Genomic DNA, 14650 nt, shown 5'->3' with positions numbered 1-14650 from the left:
AGTGTACCTTTCTCCCCACATCCTCACCAACACCTGTTGTTGCTCGTATTCTTGATAATCGCCATTCTAATTGGGGTGAGATGGAATCTTAGGGTGGTTTTGATTTGCATTTCTCTTATTACTAGAGATGTTGAACATTTTTCCATATGTTTGTTGATTGCTTGTAGATCTTCTTCTGTGAAGTGTCTATTCATTTCCTTAGTCCATTTGTCGACTGGATTATTTGAATTCTTGGAGTAGAGTTTTTTGAGTTCTTTATAGATTCTGGAGATTAGTGCTCTATCTGAAGTATGATTGGCAAAGATATTCTCCCATTCTGTAGGCTCTTTCTTCGCATTGCTGATAAGTTTCCTTTGCTGAGAGAAAGCTTTTTAGTTTGAATCTATCCCAGTGGTTGATTCTAGCTTTTATTTCTTGTGCTATGGGAGTCCTGTTAAGGAAGTCTGATCCTAGACCAACAAGGTGAAGATTTGGACCTACTTTTTCTTCTATAATCTGCAGGGTCTCTGGTCTGATTCCGAGGTCCTTAATCCATTTTGAGTTTAGTTTCATGCATGGTGAGAGATATGAGTTTAGTTTCATTCTGTTGCATATGGATTTCGAATTCTCCCAGCACCATTTGTTGAAGAGGCTATCTTTTCTCCATTGCATATTTTTGGCACCTTTGTCTAGTATGAGAAAATTGTATTTATTTGGGTTTGTGTCCGTGTCCTTTATTCTGTACCATTGATCTACCTGTCTATTTTGGTACCAATACCATGCCGTTTTTGTTACTATTGCTTTGTAGTAGAGTTGAAGATCTGGTATTGCAATACCCCCTGTTTCACTCTTCCTGCTAAGGATTGCTTTAGCTATTCTGGGTTTCTTATTCTCCCAGATGAATTTCATAATTGCTTGCTCTATTTCTGTAAGGTACGTCATTGGGATTTTAATTGGAATTGCATTGAATCTGTATAGCACTTTAGGTAGTATGGCCATTTTGACAATATTAATTCTTCCTATCCAAGAACATGGAAGATCTTTCCATCTTCTAAGGTGTTCTTTAATTTCTTTCTTTAGTGTACTGTAGTTCTCATTGTAGAGGTCTTTCACCTCTTTTGTGAGATTGATTCCCAAGTATTTTATTTTTTTTGAGGCTATTTTGAAAGGGGTAGTTTTCCTAACTTCTCTTTCTGAAGATTCATCACTTCTGTATAAAAATGCGTTGGATTTATGGGCATTGATCTTGTAACCTGCTACTTTACTGAATTCACTTATGAGTTCTAAGAGTTTTCTGGTGGAATTTCCAGGTTCCTCTAAATATATAATCATGTCATCAGCGAACAGGGATAGTTTGAGTTCTTCTTTTCCAATTCGTATCCCTTTAATTTCTTTGGTTTGTCTAATTGCTCTGGCCAGAGTCTCAAGAACGATGTTGAATAGAAGTGGTGAAAGAGGGCATCCCTGCCTTGTTCCAGTTTTTAGGGGGAATGCTTTCAGTTTTTCACCATTTAGAATGATATTAGCCATGGGCTTAGCATAAATGGCCTTTACAATGTTAAGGAATGTTCCCACTATCCCTATTTTTTCTAGTGTTTTGAGCATGAAGGGGTGCTGTATTTTATCAAATGCTTTTTCTGCATCTATTGAAATAATCATGTGATTCTTAACTTTAAGTCTATTAATATGGTGAATTACGTTTATTGATTTCCTGATGTTGAACCAACCTTGCATCCCTGGGATGAAACTAACTTGATCATGGTGCACTATGTTTTTAATATGTATTTGTATGCGATTTGCTAAAATTTTGTTGAGAATTTTTGCGTCCATGTTCATTAAGGATATTGGTCTGAAATTTTCTTTCCTTGATGAGTCTCTGTCTGGTTTAGGTATCAGGGTGATATTGGCTTCATAGAATGAGTTTGGGAGGGTTCCCTCCTCTTCTATTTCATGGAATACTTTGAGAAGTATTGGAATGAGCTCTTCTTTAAAGGTTTTGTAGAACTCGGCTGAGAACCCATCTGGTCCCGGACTTTTCTTTGTTCGTAGGCTTTTGATGACTTCTTCTATTTCAGTACTTGAAATTGGTCTATTTAAATTGTTTATGTCCTCCTCGTTCAGTTTAGGCAATTCATATGTCTCTAGAAACCTGTTGATGCCTTCAAAATTTTCTATTTTGTTGGAGTATAGATTTTCAAAATAGCTTCTAATTATGTTTAGTATTTCAGTCCTGTCTGTTGTGATATTTCCTTGTTCATTCCGAATTTTAGTGATTTGGGTTTTCTCTCGTCTTCTCTTTGTTAGTGTGGCTAAAGGTTTATCAATTTTGTTTATTTTTTCGAAGAACCAACTATTTATTTTGTCAATTTTTTGTATTGTTTCTTTTGTTTCAATTTCATTGATTTCAGCTCTGAGTTTAACTATTTCTTGTCTTCTACTACTTTTGGTGCTGTTCTGTTCTTCTTTTTCTAGGGCTTTGAGCTGTAGTGTTAGGTCGTTTATTTGTTGAGTTTTACTTCTTTTATTAAATGCGCTCCATGAAATAAATTTCCCTCTAAGTACTGCTTTCATAGTATCCCAGAGATTTTGATATGATGTTTCTTTGTTCTCATTTACCTCTAAGAATTTTTTAATTTCCTTCCTAATATCTTCTGTTATCCATTCATCATATAATAGCATATTGTTTAATCTCCAGATGTTGGAATAGTTTCTGTGTTTTACTCTTTCATTTATTTCTAACTTCAATCCATTATGGTCTGATAGAATACATGCTAGTGTCTCTATCTTCTTGTATTTGCTAACATTAGCTTTGTGGCATAATATATGGTGTATTTTAGAGAAGGATCCATGTGCTGCTGAGAAGAAAGTGTATTCGCTCTTGGTTGGATGGTATATTCTATAAATGTCCGTTAAGTCTAAATTATTGATTGTGTTATTGAGATCTATGGTTTCTTTGTTCAATTTTTGTCTGGAAGATCTGTCCAGTGGTGAGAGAGGCGTGTTAAAATCACCTAGTATTATTGTGTTGTGGTCTATTTGGTTTCTGAAATTGAGAAGGATTTGTTTGACATACATGGATGAGCCACTGTTTGGGGCATAGATGTTTATGATTGTTATATCTTGCTGGCTTATGCTTCCCTTAAGCAGTATGAAATGACCTTCTTTATCCCTTCTGACTAACTTTGGCTTGAAGTCCACATTATCGGAAATGAGGATATATACTCCAGCTTTTTTGCTGAGTCCATGTGCATGGTATGTTTTTCCCCATCCTTTCACCTTTAGTCTATGGGTACCTTTTTCTATGAGGTGAGTCTCTTGCAGGCAACATATTGTTGGATCTTTCTTTTTAATCCAATCTGCCAGTCTATGTCTTTTGATTGATGAATTCAGGCCATTAACATTCAGGGTTATTATAGAGATATGATTTGGTTTCCCGGTCATTTGGTTCATTTTTTAAATTTTATTTATTTATTTGTTTGACACAACTTGTTTCCTCCTTTATTTGACAATTTCTTTAGGATAATTCCTCCCTTTGCTGATTTGCTTCTTTGTTTTTCATCTCTTCCTCATGGAATATTTTGCTGAGAATGTTCTGTAATGCTGGCTTTCTTTTTGTTAATTCTTTTAGCTTTTATTTATCATGGAAGGATTTTATTTCATCGTCAAATTTGAAGGTAAGTTTTGCTGGGTATAAGATTCTTGGTTGGCATCCATTTTCTTTCAGGGCTTGAAAAATGTTGTTCCAGGCCCTTCTGGCTTTTAGGGTCTGGATTGAAAAATCTGCTGATATGCGTATTAGTTTCCCCCTGAATGTAATTTGGTTCTTTTCTCTCACAGCCTTTAAAATTCTGTCTTTGTTTTGTATGTTAGGTATTTTCATTATAATGTGCCTTGGTGTGGGTCTGTTGTAATTTTGTGTATTTGGAGTCCTATAAGCCTCTTGAACTTGATTTTCCATTTCATTCTTCAGATTTGGGAAATTTTCTGATATTATTTCATTGAATAAATTGTTCATTCCTTTGGCTTGTTTCTCTAGGCCTTCCTCAATCCCAATAATTCTTAAATTTGGCCTTTTCATGATATCCCATAGTTCTTGTAGATTCTGTTCATGATTTCTTACCATCTTCTCTGTTTATTCAACTTTGTTTTCAAGGTTAAATATTTTGTCTTCAATGTCTGAGGTTCTGTCTTCCAGGTGTTCTATCCTATTGGATATGCTTTCTATGGAGTTCTTAATTTGGTTTATTGTTTCCTTCATGTCAAGGATTTCTGTTTGGTTTTTTTTCAATATCTCTAACTCTTTATTGAAATGATCTTTTGCTTCCTGTATTTGCTCTTTTAACTGTCGATTGGTGCGATCATTCAATGCTTGCATTTGCTCTTTCATCTCATCATTTGCTTCTCTGATCATTTTAATTATGTACATTCTGAACTCCTTTTCTGTCATTTCTTCTGCCATGCTGTCATTGGGTTTTATTGATGTAACATCTAGATTTGTTTGCAGCATTTTCTTTCCTTGTTTTCTCATATTGTTCAGGTATCAGAGGACCGCAGAGATATTGCAGATTTCCTCTATTGACTTACAATGTCCTTGAAGATTTCTATATATATCCCCCCTTAGCCTTCAGTAGGCTGAAGTCTTGGAGGAAGTTGACAATGAGGTGCTCCACAAGGAATCTGCCTCTCTAGGAGTGGTGGCCTTCAGGTGGGGTATAATCCCTGCTAGTGGGCAGAGGTGTCTCCACTTGTTGACCAATGGTCATCCAAAGGGGACCTAGGCTGCGGGCTGAGGCAAGGCCTGTTTGGGCCTGAGTCTCTGGTTTTACCGTCCTTGTGGGGAAACCTCACCCAGCAGGGAAGACTCACCTGGTGGGGAGGTCTCGCTGGTCAGTTCCCTCCTAGAGGTTCCCCTCAATTTACAGCTACCGCCTGGGCTGGGCTGCCTTCCTCTGCAAAGTTCCCAGGGGCCCGGCCCTACCTCCTGGGCCTGGGAGTCTCACCCTTCCCAGATGAATCTCCTTAGGCTGCCCCTCCTCAGAGAATCTGCCCCCAGGCCTGGAACCTTCGTTCCACCCTAAGTCTGTCTCTGTTTGGCTCTTCCACCAAGAAGCCTCCTAGATCCTGGGACCCTGCTCTGCACCTAATCGCCTGGCTATGCGGCCCCTCCTCTGAGCAGCCACTTGGGGCCCTGTACAATCGCTCTGAGTCCCAGAGACCCGCCACACGCCTCTTCCTCCAGACAGCCGCCCAGTATTCCGGTGCGGTCACTAGGAGTCCAAGAAATTCACTGCGTGCCTCCACCTCCCACCAACCACCCGTAGCCCTGGGCAATCAATCACTCCGAGTCGAAGTGACCCTCCCCGTTCTTCCTCCTTCTCCAGATAACCCCCCGGGTGTTCAGGAGCGGTCGCTCTGACTGGCTCTGAATCCACGTGACCCGCTGCACGGATCCTCTGGGCAACCGCCTGGAGCTCTGGTGCGGCCACTCAAGACCAAGTGACCCACCACACTTCTCCTCCAGGCAGCCCCCCTGTGTTCAGGAGCTGTCACTTTAAGTCCAAACAACTCACCACTCGCCTTCTCCTCTGAGCAGCCGCCTGTAGCTCTGGAGCAGTCACTCCGAATCCAAGCTGCCACGTTCCTCTCCTCCTCCTCAGGGCAGGCCCTGGTGTCCTGAGTCCACACAGCTCTCCTCACCACTCCTCCCCTGGGCAGCCGCCGGAGCCCCAGTGGTTGCTCCGAGTCCCAGCGCTGTGCCGAGCGGCCTCCTTTATGGCGCTCTCAGTTGTCCGAGTTCACTGCTCCAGCGGGGGGAGGGGTGTCTCCTATTTATATTCTTGATTGCCATTTTACCTGGAGTGAGATGAAATCTTAGTGTAGTTTTGATTTGCATTTTCCTAATTGCTAAGAATGTTGAACATTTTTTCATATATTTCTAGGCAATTGTATTTCTTCTTTTGAGAAACATCTATTTAAGTAATTTGTTCATTTATTGATTGGGGTGTGTGTGTGTGTGTGTGTGTGTGTGTGTGTGTGTTGAGTTTTCTATGTATTCTGGATATACTCCTCCTGTTGGAAGAGTTACTGGCAAAGATTTTCTCCCATTTTTTAGGATGTCTCTTCATGCCCTTGAGCTTTAGGAGTCTTATTAAGGCAGTCATTGCCTATGCTAGTATGTTAAAACATTGACTCTGTTTTCTTCTACCTATTGCAGTGTTTATGGTCTGATTCCTAGATCTTTGATCCATTTAGATTTGTCTTTTGGGCAGGATGAGAAAACTAGATAGGAATCTAGTTTCATTCTTTTATATGTGGATATTCAATTTTCCTAACGCTACTTATTAAAAAGGCTTTTCTTCAGTGTATGTTTTCGATACATTTGCCAAGGATCTGATGACTACATCTACGTGGAATGAACTGGGAACATACAGAAAGTGAAAGAACGTGTCAATAAAGAGATAGAGATTCTGGAAAAGAACCAAACAAATCCTGGAAATAAAAATTCAATAAATCAAATAAAATATTCAATCAAAAGCATCACCAATAGACTAGATCACATAGAAGACATATTTTCAGGCCTCAAAGAAAAGGTATATAATCTTGAAAACACAGTCAGCAATTGAAACGGTCTATGATAATGTACACATCTACTCCTACATTAAAGAAAAAATAAAAGAAACAAAATCCAAAACCATATGGGTTTTCAAACTAAACATAAAAGAACATATAATTTCATCAGCATTCAAGTTCTTGCAGAAAATAGAACATTACCAACCCATTTTATGAAATTAATATAGCATTTACAACAAATTGGAGGAAAAAAGTACAAGAAAGCTAAAATTAAAGTCAATATTATTAATACAACACAAAATCCTTTATAAATACTAGAATACAGCTCTCCAAAATGGGAAAATTTAGACTAGATCATAAGCAAGTTGGAATTTTGCCACTAACACAGGATATTTTGACAAACATTCATTAAGAATTATCCAAGCTAGACATGGTGGCACTTGCCTGTAATCCCAATGGCTTGGTAGACTTAAGTAGGAAGATAGCAAGTTCAAGACCAGCCTCAGCAACTTTGTGAGGCCCTAAGAAGCTTAGCAAGACCCTGTCTTAAAATAAAAAGTAAAAGAGGAATGGGGATGTGGGACTCAGTGGTTAAGAGCCCCTGGGTTCAACTCCTGATTAAACAAAAACAAAAATAAACAAACAAAAACACAACAAGAATTGTCCACAGGACATATTATGAGACAGAAATATATGCCCAGGTCAGTACATGGAAAGGTCTCACTCCTAATAAACATCATTAGTACTTTAATGACTCATTCCACACAAAATAAAAGTGATGGACAGTAACCTTCCTGTTCCCCTTCATTCTTCTTCTTTTTCCATATTTTTTATTGGTGTATTTCAGTTGTACATAATGGTGGGATTTATTATTACATAGTCACACATGCACACAATATAACAATATAATTTGACCAATATCACTCCCTAGTATTTGCCCTTCCCCTCTCTTCCTCCTGCCCCCTGGTCTTTTCCTCTACTCTACTGATTTGCCTTTGATTTTTATGAAATCCCTCCTGCAACTTTTTTCCTTTTTCCTCTCTAGCTTCCATACGTGAGAGAAAACACATGACACTTGACCTTCTGAGTTTGGCTTATTTCACTTAATATGTTCTCAAATTCCATCTATTTTCCTGCAAATTACATAATTTCATTTTTCTTTATGACTGAATAAAACTCCATTGTGTGTATGTATCTATACACATTTTCTTTATCTATCCGTCGATGGACACATAGGCTGGTTCCATAGTTTGGCTGTTGTGAATTGTGTTGTTATAAACACGACTATGCATGTATCACTGTAGTCTGACTTTAACTTTTTAGGATAAGTTTGAAGAAGTAGTATAGCTGGGTCATATAGTTGTTCCATGCCTAGTCATTTGAGGAATCTCCATACTGATTTCCATAGTGGCTGTCCTGATTTGCAATCCCACCAACAGGGTAAACATATTCCTTTTTCTCCACATCCTCTCCCGCACTTATTGTTTGTGTTCTTGATGACTGCAATTCTGACAGGAGTGAGATGAAATCGTGGTGTAGTTTTGACTGGCATTTTGCTAATTGCTGATGTTGTTCAACATCTTTCCACATATTCGTTGACCATTTGTATTTCTTCTTTTGTGGAGTGTCTGTTTAGTTCCTTTGTCTATTCATTAATTAGGGCTTTTTTTTTTTTGGTTTAAGTTTTTTGAGTTCTTTATATATTCTGATTTTAATCCTCTGACAGAAGAGTGGCTAGCAAAGGTTTTCTTTATTCTCTAATTCTCTCTTCATATTATTGTTTCCTTTACTGTGCCAAAGTTTTGTTAACTCTTGGTATTAGTTCTTAAGCCTTGGAGGTCCTATTGGTAAGTTGTTGCCCAGGCCTGTATGCTGGAGTGCTCATCCTGCATATTATTTTAGTTTTATCATTTGTGGTCTAATTCTGAGATCTTTGATACATTTTGAGTTGATTTTTGTGCAGGGTGAGTGAGAAGGTCACAGTTGTCTATAGTGTAGAATAAGGTCTCATTCTACATATGAATATTCAGTTTTCCCAGCATCATTTGTTTAAAAGGCCGTCGTTTCTTCAATGTGTTTTTGACACTTTTGTCAAGGATCAAATGATTGAATCTGTGTGGGTTTGTTTGGTCTATGAATCTGTTTTTATGCCATTAAACATGGTTTTAGTTACTATAGCTCTGCAGTATAATTTGAAGTCAGGTAACATAGTGCCTCTAGCATTGTTTTTGTTTTGCTTTGTTTTTTGCTTAGAATTGAATTGGTTATTTTAGGTCTTTTATTATTCCAAATGAATTTTAGAACTGTTTTTTCTAGTTCTGTATAGAATGTCATTGGTATTTTGATGGGGATTGCATGAATCTCTACATTGCTTTTGGTAATGTTTTAGTCAGCTTTTTCATCACTGTGACCAAAAAACCTGACGAATACTTTTTAAAAAATTTTTACTTGTTCTTTTTAGTTATACATGACAGTAGAATGTATTTTGACACATTGTACACAAATGGAGCATAACTTCTCATTGCTCTGGCTGTACATAGTGCTGAGTCACACCAGTAGTGTAATCATACATGTATATAGGGTAATAATGTCTGTCTCATTTTACGGTCTTTCCCATCCCCACTGCCCAAACCCTCTCCTCACTCTCCTCTGCACAATCCAAAGTTCCTTCATTGTTTCCTACCCCTCCCCCAGAATGGATCAGCATCTGCTTATCTGAGATAATATTCAGCCTTTGTATTTTGGGGATTGGTTTATTTCACTTAGCATGATATTCTCTTGTTCCATCCATTTACTGACAAATGCCATAATTTCATTCTTTTTTAAGGCTGAATAATATTCCATTGTGTGTATGTACCACATTTTCTTTATTCATTCATTTGTTGAAGGGCATCTAGTTTGGCTCCATAGTTTAGCTATTGTGAATTGAGCTGCTATAAATATTGATGTGGCTGTGCTACTGTAGTATGCTGATTTTAAGTCCTTTAGGTATAAATTGAGGAGTGAGATAGCTGGGTCAAATGGTGGTTCCATTCCAAGTTTTCTGAGGAATCTCCATACTGTTTTCCAGAGTGGTTGCACCAATTTTCAGTCTCACCAACAATGTATGAATGAATTTTTTTCCCACATCCTCACCACCAACATTTATTGTTACTTGCATTCTTGATAATTGCCATTCTGACTGGAGTGAGCTGAAACCTTAGCATAGTTTTGATTTGTACTTCTCTAATTGTTAGAGATGCTGAACATTTTTTCTAGTGATGAATCCACTGCAAGAGAAGTTAGGAAAACTACGCCATATACAATAGCCTGAAAAAAAAACAACACAGCAATAAAATACTTGGGAACCAATCTAACAAAAGAGGTGAAAGACCTCTACAATGAGAACTGCAGAACACTAAAGAAAGAAATTGAAGAAGACCTTAGAAGAAGGAAAGATCTCACAGGATCTTGGATAGGCAGAATAAATATTGTCAAAATGGCCATACTACCAAAACTTATACAGATTTAATGCAATTCTATTAAAATCCCAATGACATTCTTCATAGAACTAGAAAAAGCAATCAAAAAATTCATTTGGAAAAATAAGATACCCAGAATAGCCAAAGCCATCCTTAGCAAGAAGAGTGAAGCAGGGGGCATCACAATGCCAGACCTTAAACTGTATTACAGAGAAATGGTAACAAAAATGGCACCAAAATAGGTAGACCAATGGTACAAAATGGAAGACACAAAGACAAACCCACATAAATACAGTTATCTCATACTAGACAAAGGTGTCAAAAACATACATTGGAGAAAAGATAGCCTCTTCAACGAATGGTGTTGGGAAAACTGGAAATCCATATGTAGCAAAATGAAATTAAACTTCTATCTCTCACCTTGCTCAAAAATCAACTTAGGCACTAGAACAGAGACCCTGCACCTAATGGATGAAAAAATAGGCCCAAATTTTCATCATGTCAGCTTAGGATCTGACTTCCTTAACAAGACTCCTAAAATGCAAAAAAGTAAAATTAAGAATCAATAAATGGTATGGATTCAAACTAAAAAGCTTCTTCTCAGCAAAGGCAACAATCAATAATGTAAAGAGAGAGCCTAAAGAATGGGAGAAAATCTTTACCACACATACCTCAGAACACTAATCTCCAGGATATATAAAGAACTCAAAAAACCTAACACCAAAAAAAAAAATATATATATATATATTTTTATATATATATATATTTATATATATAACCCAATTAACAAATGGGCTAAGGAACTGAACGGACACTTCACAGAAGAAGATATACAATCAATCAACAAACATATGAAAAAATGTTCATCATCTCTAGCAACTAGGTATTTTATTTTTTTAAAGGCTGCTGTGAATTAAACAGTAATTGATGTCTTTCTCAGCAGATTCATTATTGGTATACAAGAAAACTTGATTTTTATATGTTGATTTTGTAACCTGCTACTTAAATAAATTTGTTTATGAACTCTAACAGTCTTTTTATAGAACTGTTTGGATCTTCTAAGTATAGGATCATATCATCTGCAAACAGTGATAATTTGACTTCTTTCTTTCCCATTTTTGTGTCTTTTATTTCCTTTTCTTGCTTAATAGTTCTGGCTAAAATTTCTAGTGTTATATTAAATAAGAGTGGTGAGAGTGGACATCCTTGTCTTATTTCAGATTTTAAAGGAAATGCTTTCAGTTTTCCCCCATTCGCTGTGATGTAGGCTTTGGGTTTGTTATATGCAGCCTTTGTGATGTTGAGATAGGTTCCTTCTGTCCCTCGTTTCTTCAATGGTTTCGTCGTGAATGAGTACTGAATTTTGTTGAAAGCTTTTCTCTACATCTGTTGAGATGACTAAATGGTTTTTGTCCTTCAATTTATGTGATGAATTACACTTATTTGATATTTGCAGAAGAGGCTAAACTATCCTTGCGTCCCTGGGATAAAACCAACTTGGTCATAATGTACATTCTTTTTATTATGTTGTTGAATATGTTTTGCTAATAATTTATTAAGAAGATTTTCATCTAAGTTCATCAGGGGCATTGGCATATTATTTACTTTCAGGCTGCGGCTCTCTTTGTGTTTAAGGTGAGTCTCTTGCAAACGACATAGTTGCAACTTGATTTTTAATCCATTCTGCTAGCCTATATCTTTTAATTGGAGAGTTACATTTACATTTACATTTAAGGTTATTATAGAGAGATGCTTATTAGTTCCTGGCATTTTTTTTTTTCTAATGTTCAGTTTGGTCTTTCTTCTCATTTGTTTTTCAAATTAGATTTGTCCATTTGTGAGCTCTGGGGTTTGTTTTTATATTACTCTGTGTGGAATATTTATTTAAGTAAGTTCTGCAGTGCTGGCTTAGAAGTCATAAATTCTTTAAGTTTCTGCTTATCTTGAAAGTTTTTATTTGTGCTTTGGTTCTACATGATCGATAACTGTCAATCTTGGTTGATAGATGCCCATCAACAGATGAATGGATAAAGAAATTGTGGTATATATACACAATGGAATATTACTCAGCCATAAAGAAGAATGACTTTATATCATTTGCTGATAAATGGATGAATCTGAAGACTATCATGCTATGTAAAATAAGCAAATCTAAAAATACCAAAGGGCAAATAATTTCTCTGATATGTGGAAGCTAACCTATAATGAGGGCGGAGGGATAGAAGTTCAGAGGATTAGATAGTTGTTTTCTTTCAGTACTTGGAACACATCATTCCAAGCTCTCCTAGTTTTTAGAATTTGTGCTGAGAAATTGAAAGTAATTCTGATTGACTTGCCTCTAAATATGACCTGATGTTTTTCCTTTTGAGACTTAAAATTCTATCCTTGTTCTTTATGTAGGCATTTTAATTAAATGTGTCTCAAAGAGGATCTTCTTTGATCTTCTCTGTTTAGGGTTATGAATGCCTTCTGAATCTATATTTACAGCTCATTCTCAATGTTCGGAAATTTTGCTATTATTTCCCTGAAGAGGTTATCTATTCCATTAGCCTGCATCTTGCAACCCTCTTCAGTTATAATTATTTTAAAATTTGATCTCTTAATGTTTCAGAGTTCTTTTATATTTGGATTATGTTTACTTATTTTCTTTTATTTAATACTGCCTGAATGTTCAAGGCTGGCGTCTTTGTCTTCCAGTTCTGAGAATCTGTATTTGGCATGGTCTACCCTATTAGAGAGACTTCAACTGAATACTTTATTTGATTTATTATGTCTTTCATTTCCAAGATTTCTTTGGTTCTCTTTGAATATCTCTATCTCCTTATTGAATTTCTCGTTCATATCTTATACAGCCTTCCTTAATTCATTCAGTTGTTTTTCTGTGTTCTCTTGGAATTCAGTGATCATTTTTATATGCACTTTTTTACTTCTTCATCTAATATCTTTGAACTCTGTTGCTAGTGAATTATGAACTTTAGGAGGTGCAATTTAACCTTGTTCTTTTTTCACATTTCTTATATTACTGTGTTGGGGTTTATGCATGTGTTAGGACATATTTATCTTCTGCTCTTATCGTGGGCCTTTTTACAGTACCTCCTTCTCTTGCCAAAATCTCCTACAATGATGAAGAATGAGATCCCCTTGGATATATGGTACCCTTGGCTTGATGTTAATTCTCTGTTGTTGCTAGAGCAATGGATGTCCACAAGTGGGACCTGAGGGCCCACCCCTAGACTTTCTTACTTGGGGCGTGATCATTAGTTTGGGATTTTGTCTCTTTAATTCTTTGTATTAAGGTACAATTGATGTTTGAGTGTCATTAATTTGTAATTGGAGCAAGGTGCACATGAAGAAAAAAGGATTCTTAATGAAAAATGAAAGAATCAACAACCAATGCAAATAGTATTAACATTAAATTAAATACCAGTGCCTACTATGACATCCTCAACCCTAATTAACCCCAAAACAGAAATGGTAGAGTCAGCAATCGCCAACAGCAAAAACAATAAATAAATGTGTATTAGATTTGTCATTAAATAGCAGTTGTCAACTATGTCATCCACAGTAATAATGACTGCAATGACATGAATACAGGGTCAGGGGTTACATATATCATAGTTCTAAAAGATGGTAAAAATGGAATTCATTAAGAGGAATAAAAATGTGAGAGGAAGGTAGAGGAGAGTTTGGAATGCTTAAAATGTGAACAGAGAGGAGTCAGAAGAGATGTAGCAAGAGATAATTATAAAGAAGGAGGAGAAAAATAGGTAAAACAAAGTAAAGGGAGAGAAAAATAGGAAAAAAGAAGAGAATTTGACTATTAGTGGGAGAACAATGGAAAGAAATAGAAATGAGAAACAAAAACAAAACAAAGCTGAAATAATCAAAATCCAAACCCTAATCCTCATAAGATAAGGCAAGGAAAAATAAATATAACTATGTTTAAAAAATGCTTAAAGTGAGAAAACGAAACAAGTGTGTGTATCTATATATGTCCACAAGTCAACAAGCACAAGAATACACCCACCCACACACACACACACACACAAAGTTAGAAGGAAAAAAAAATAAAGAAAAAAGGATTCTTAATGAAAAGTGAAAGAATCATTTCCACTTAGATAGTCAAATAGTCAATGAAAATGTATGGTTGTAGTCTGAGTGCACAGTCCTTCTTTCCATTTTTCTTGGGCTATGTACTTGCTGGGAAGCAGGACTCCAGCTGCTTGAATCCTGAGTCACAAGACAACTGGAAATGCAGCCTTCCTGTAATGGCCATTTTGAGTCTCTCTTTTATTCTTTTTTCTTTCTTTCTTTCTTTTTTTTTTTTTTCCACATCCCTCATAGAAATAGAGAAAGGAATCATGAACCTCATCTGAAAGAATAAGAGAACTTGAATTGCCAAAAGAATCCTGAGCAGGAATAGTGAAGCAGCAGGTATCACAATACCAGAACTTAAACTATAGTACAGAGCAATAGTAACAAAAGTGGCATGGTATTGGCACCAGAGTAGACAGGCAGACCAATGGTACAGAGTAGAGGACACAGAGACAAACCCACATAAATACAGTTACCTCAAACTAGGCAAAGAAGTCAAAAACATACAATGGAGAAAAAACAGCCTGTTCAACAAATGGTGCTGG

The sequence above is a fragment of the Sciurus vulgaris genome (assembly GCF_902686455.1).
Source record: "Sciurus vulgaris genome assembly, chromosome: 1".
Classification (NCBI taxonomy): domain Eukaryota; kingdom Metazoa; phylum Chordata; class Mammalia; order Rodentia; family Sciuridae; genus Sciurus; species Sciurus vulgaris.
Note: the sequence above shows the minus strand (reverse complement) of the source record.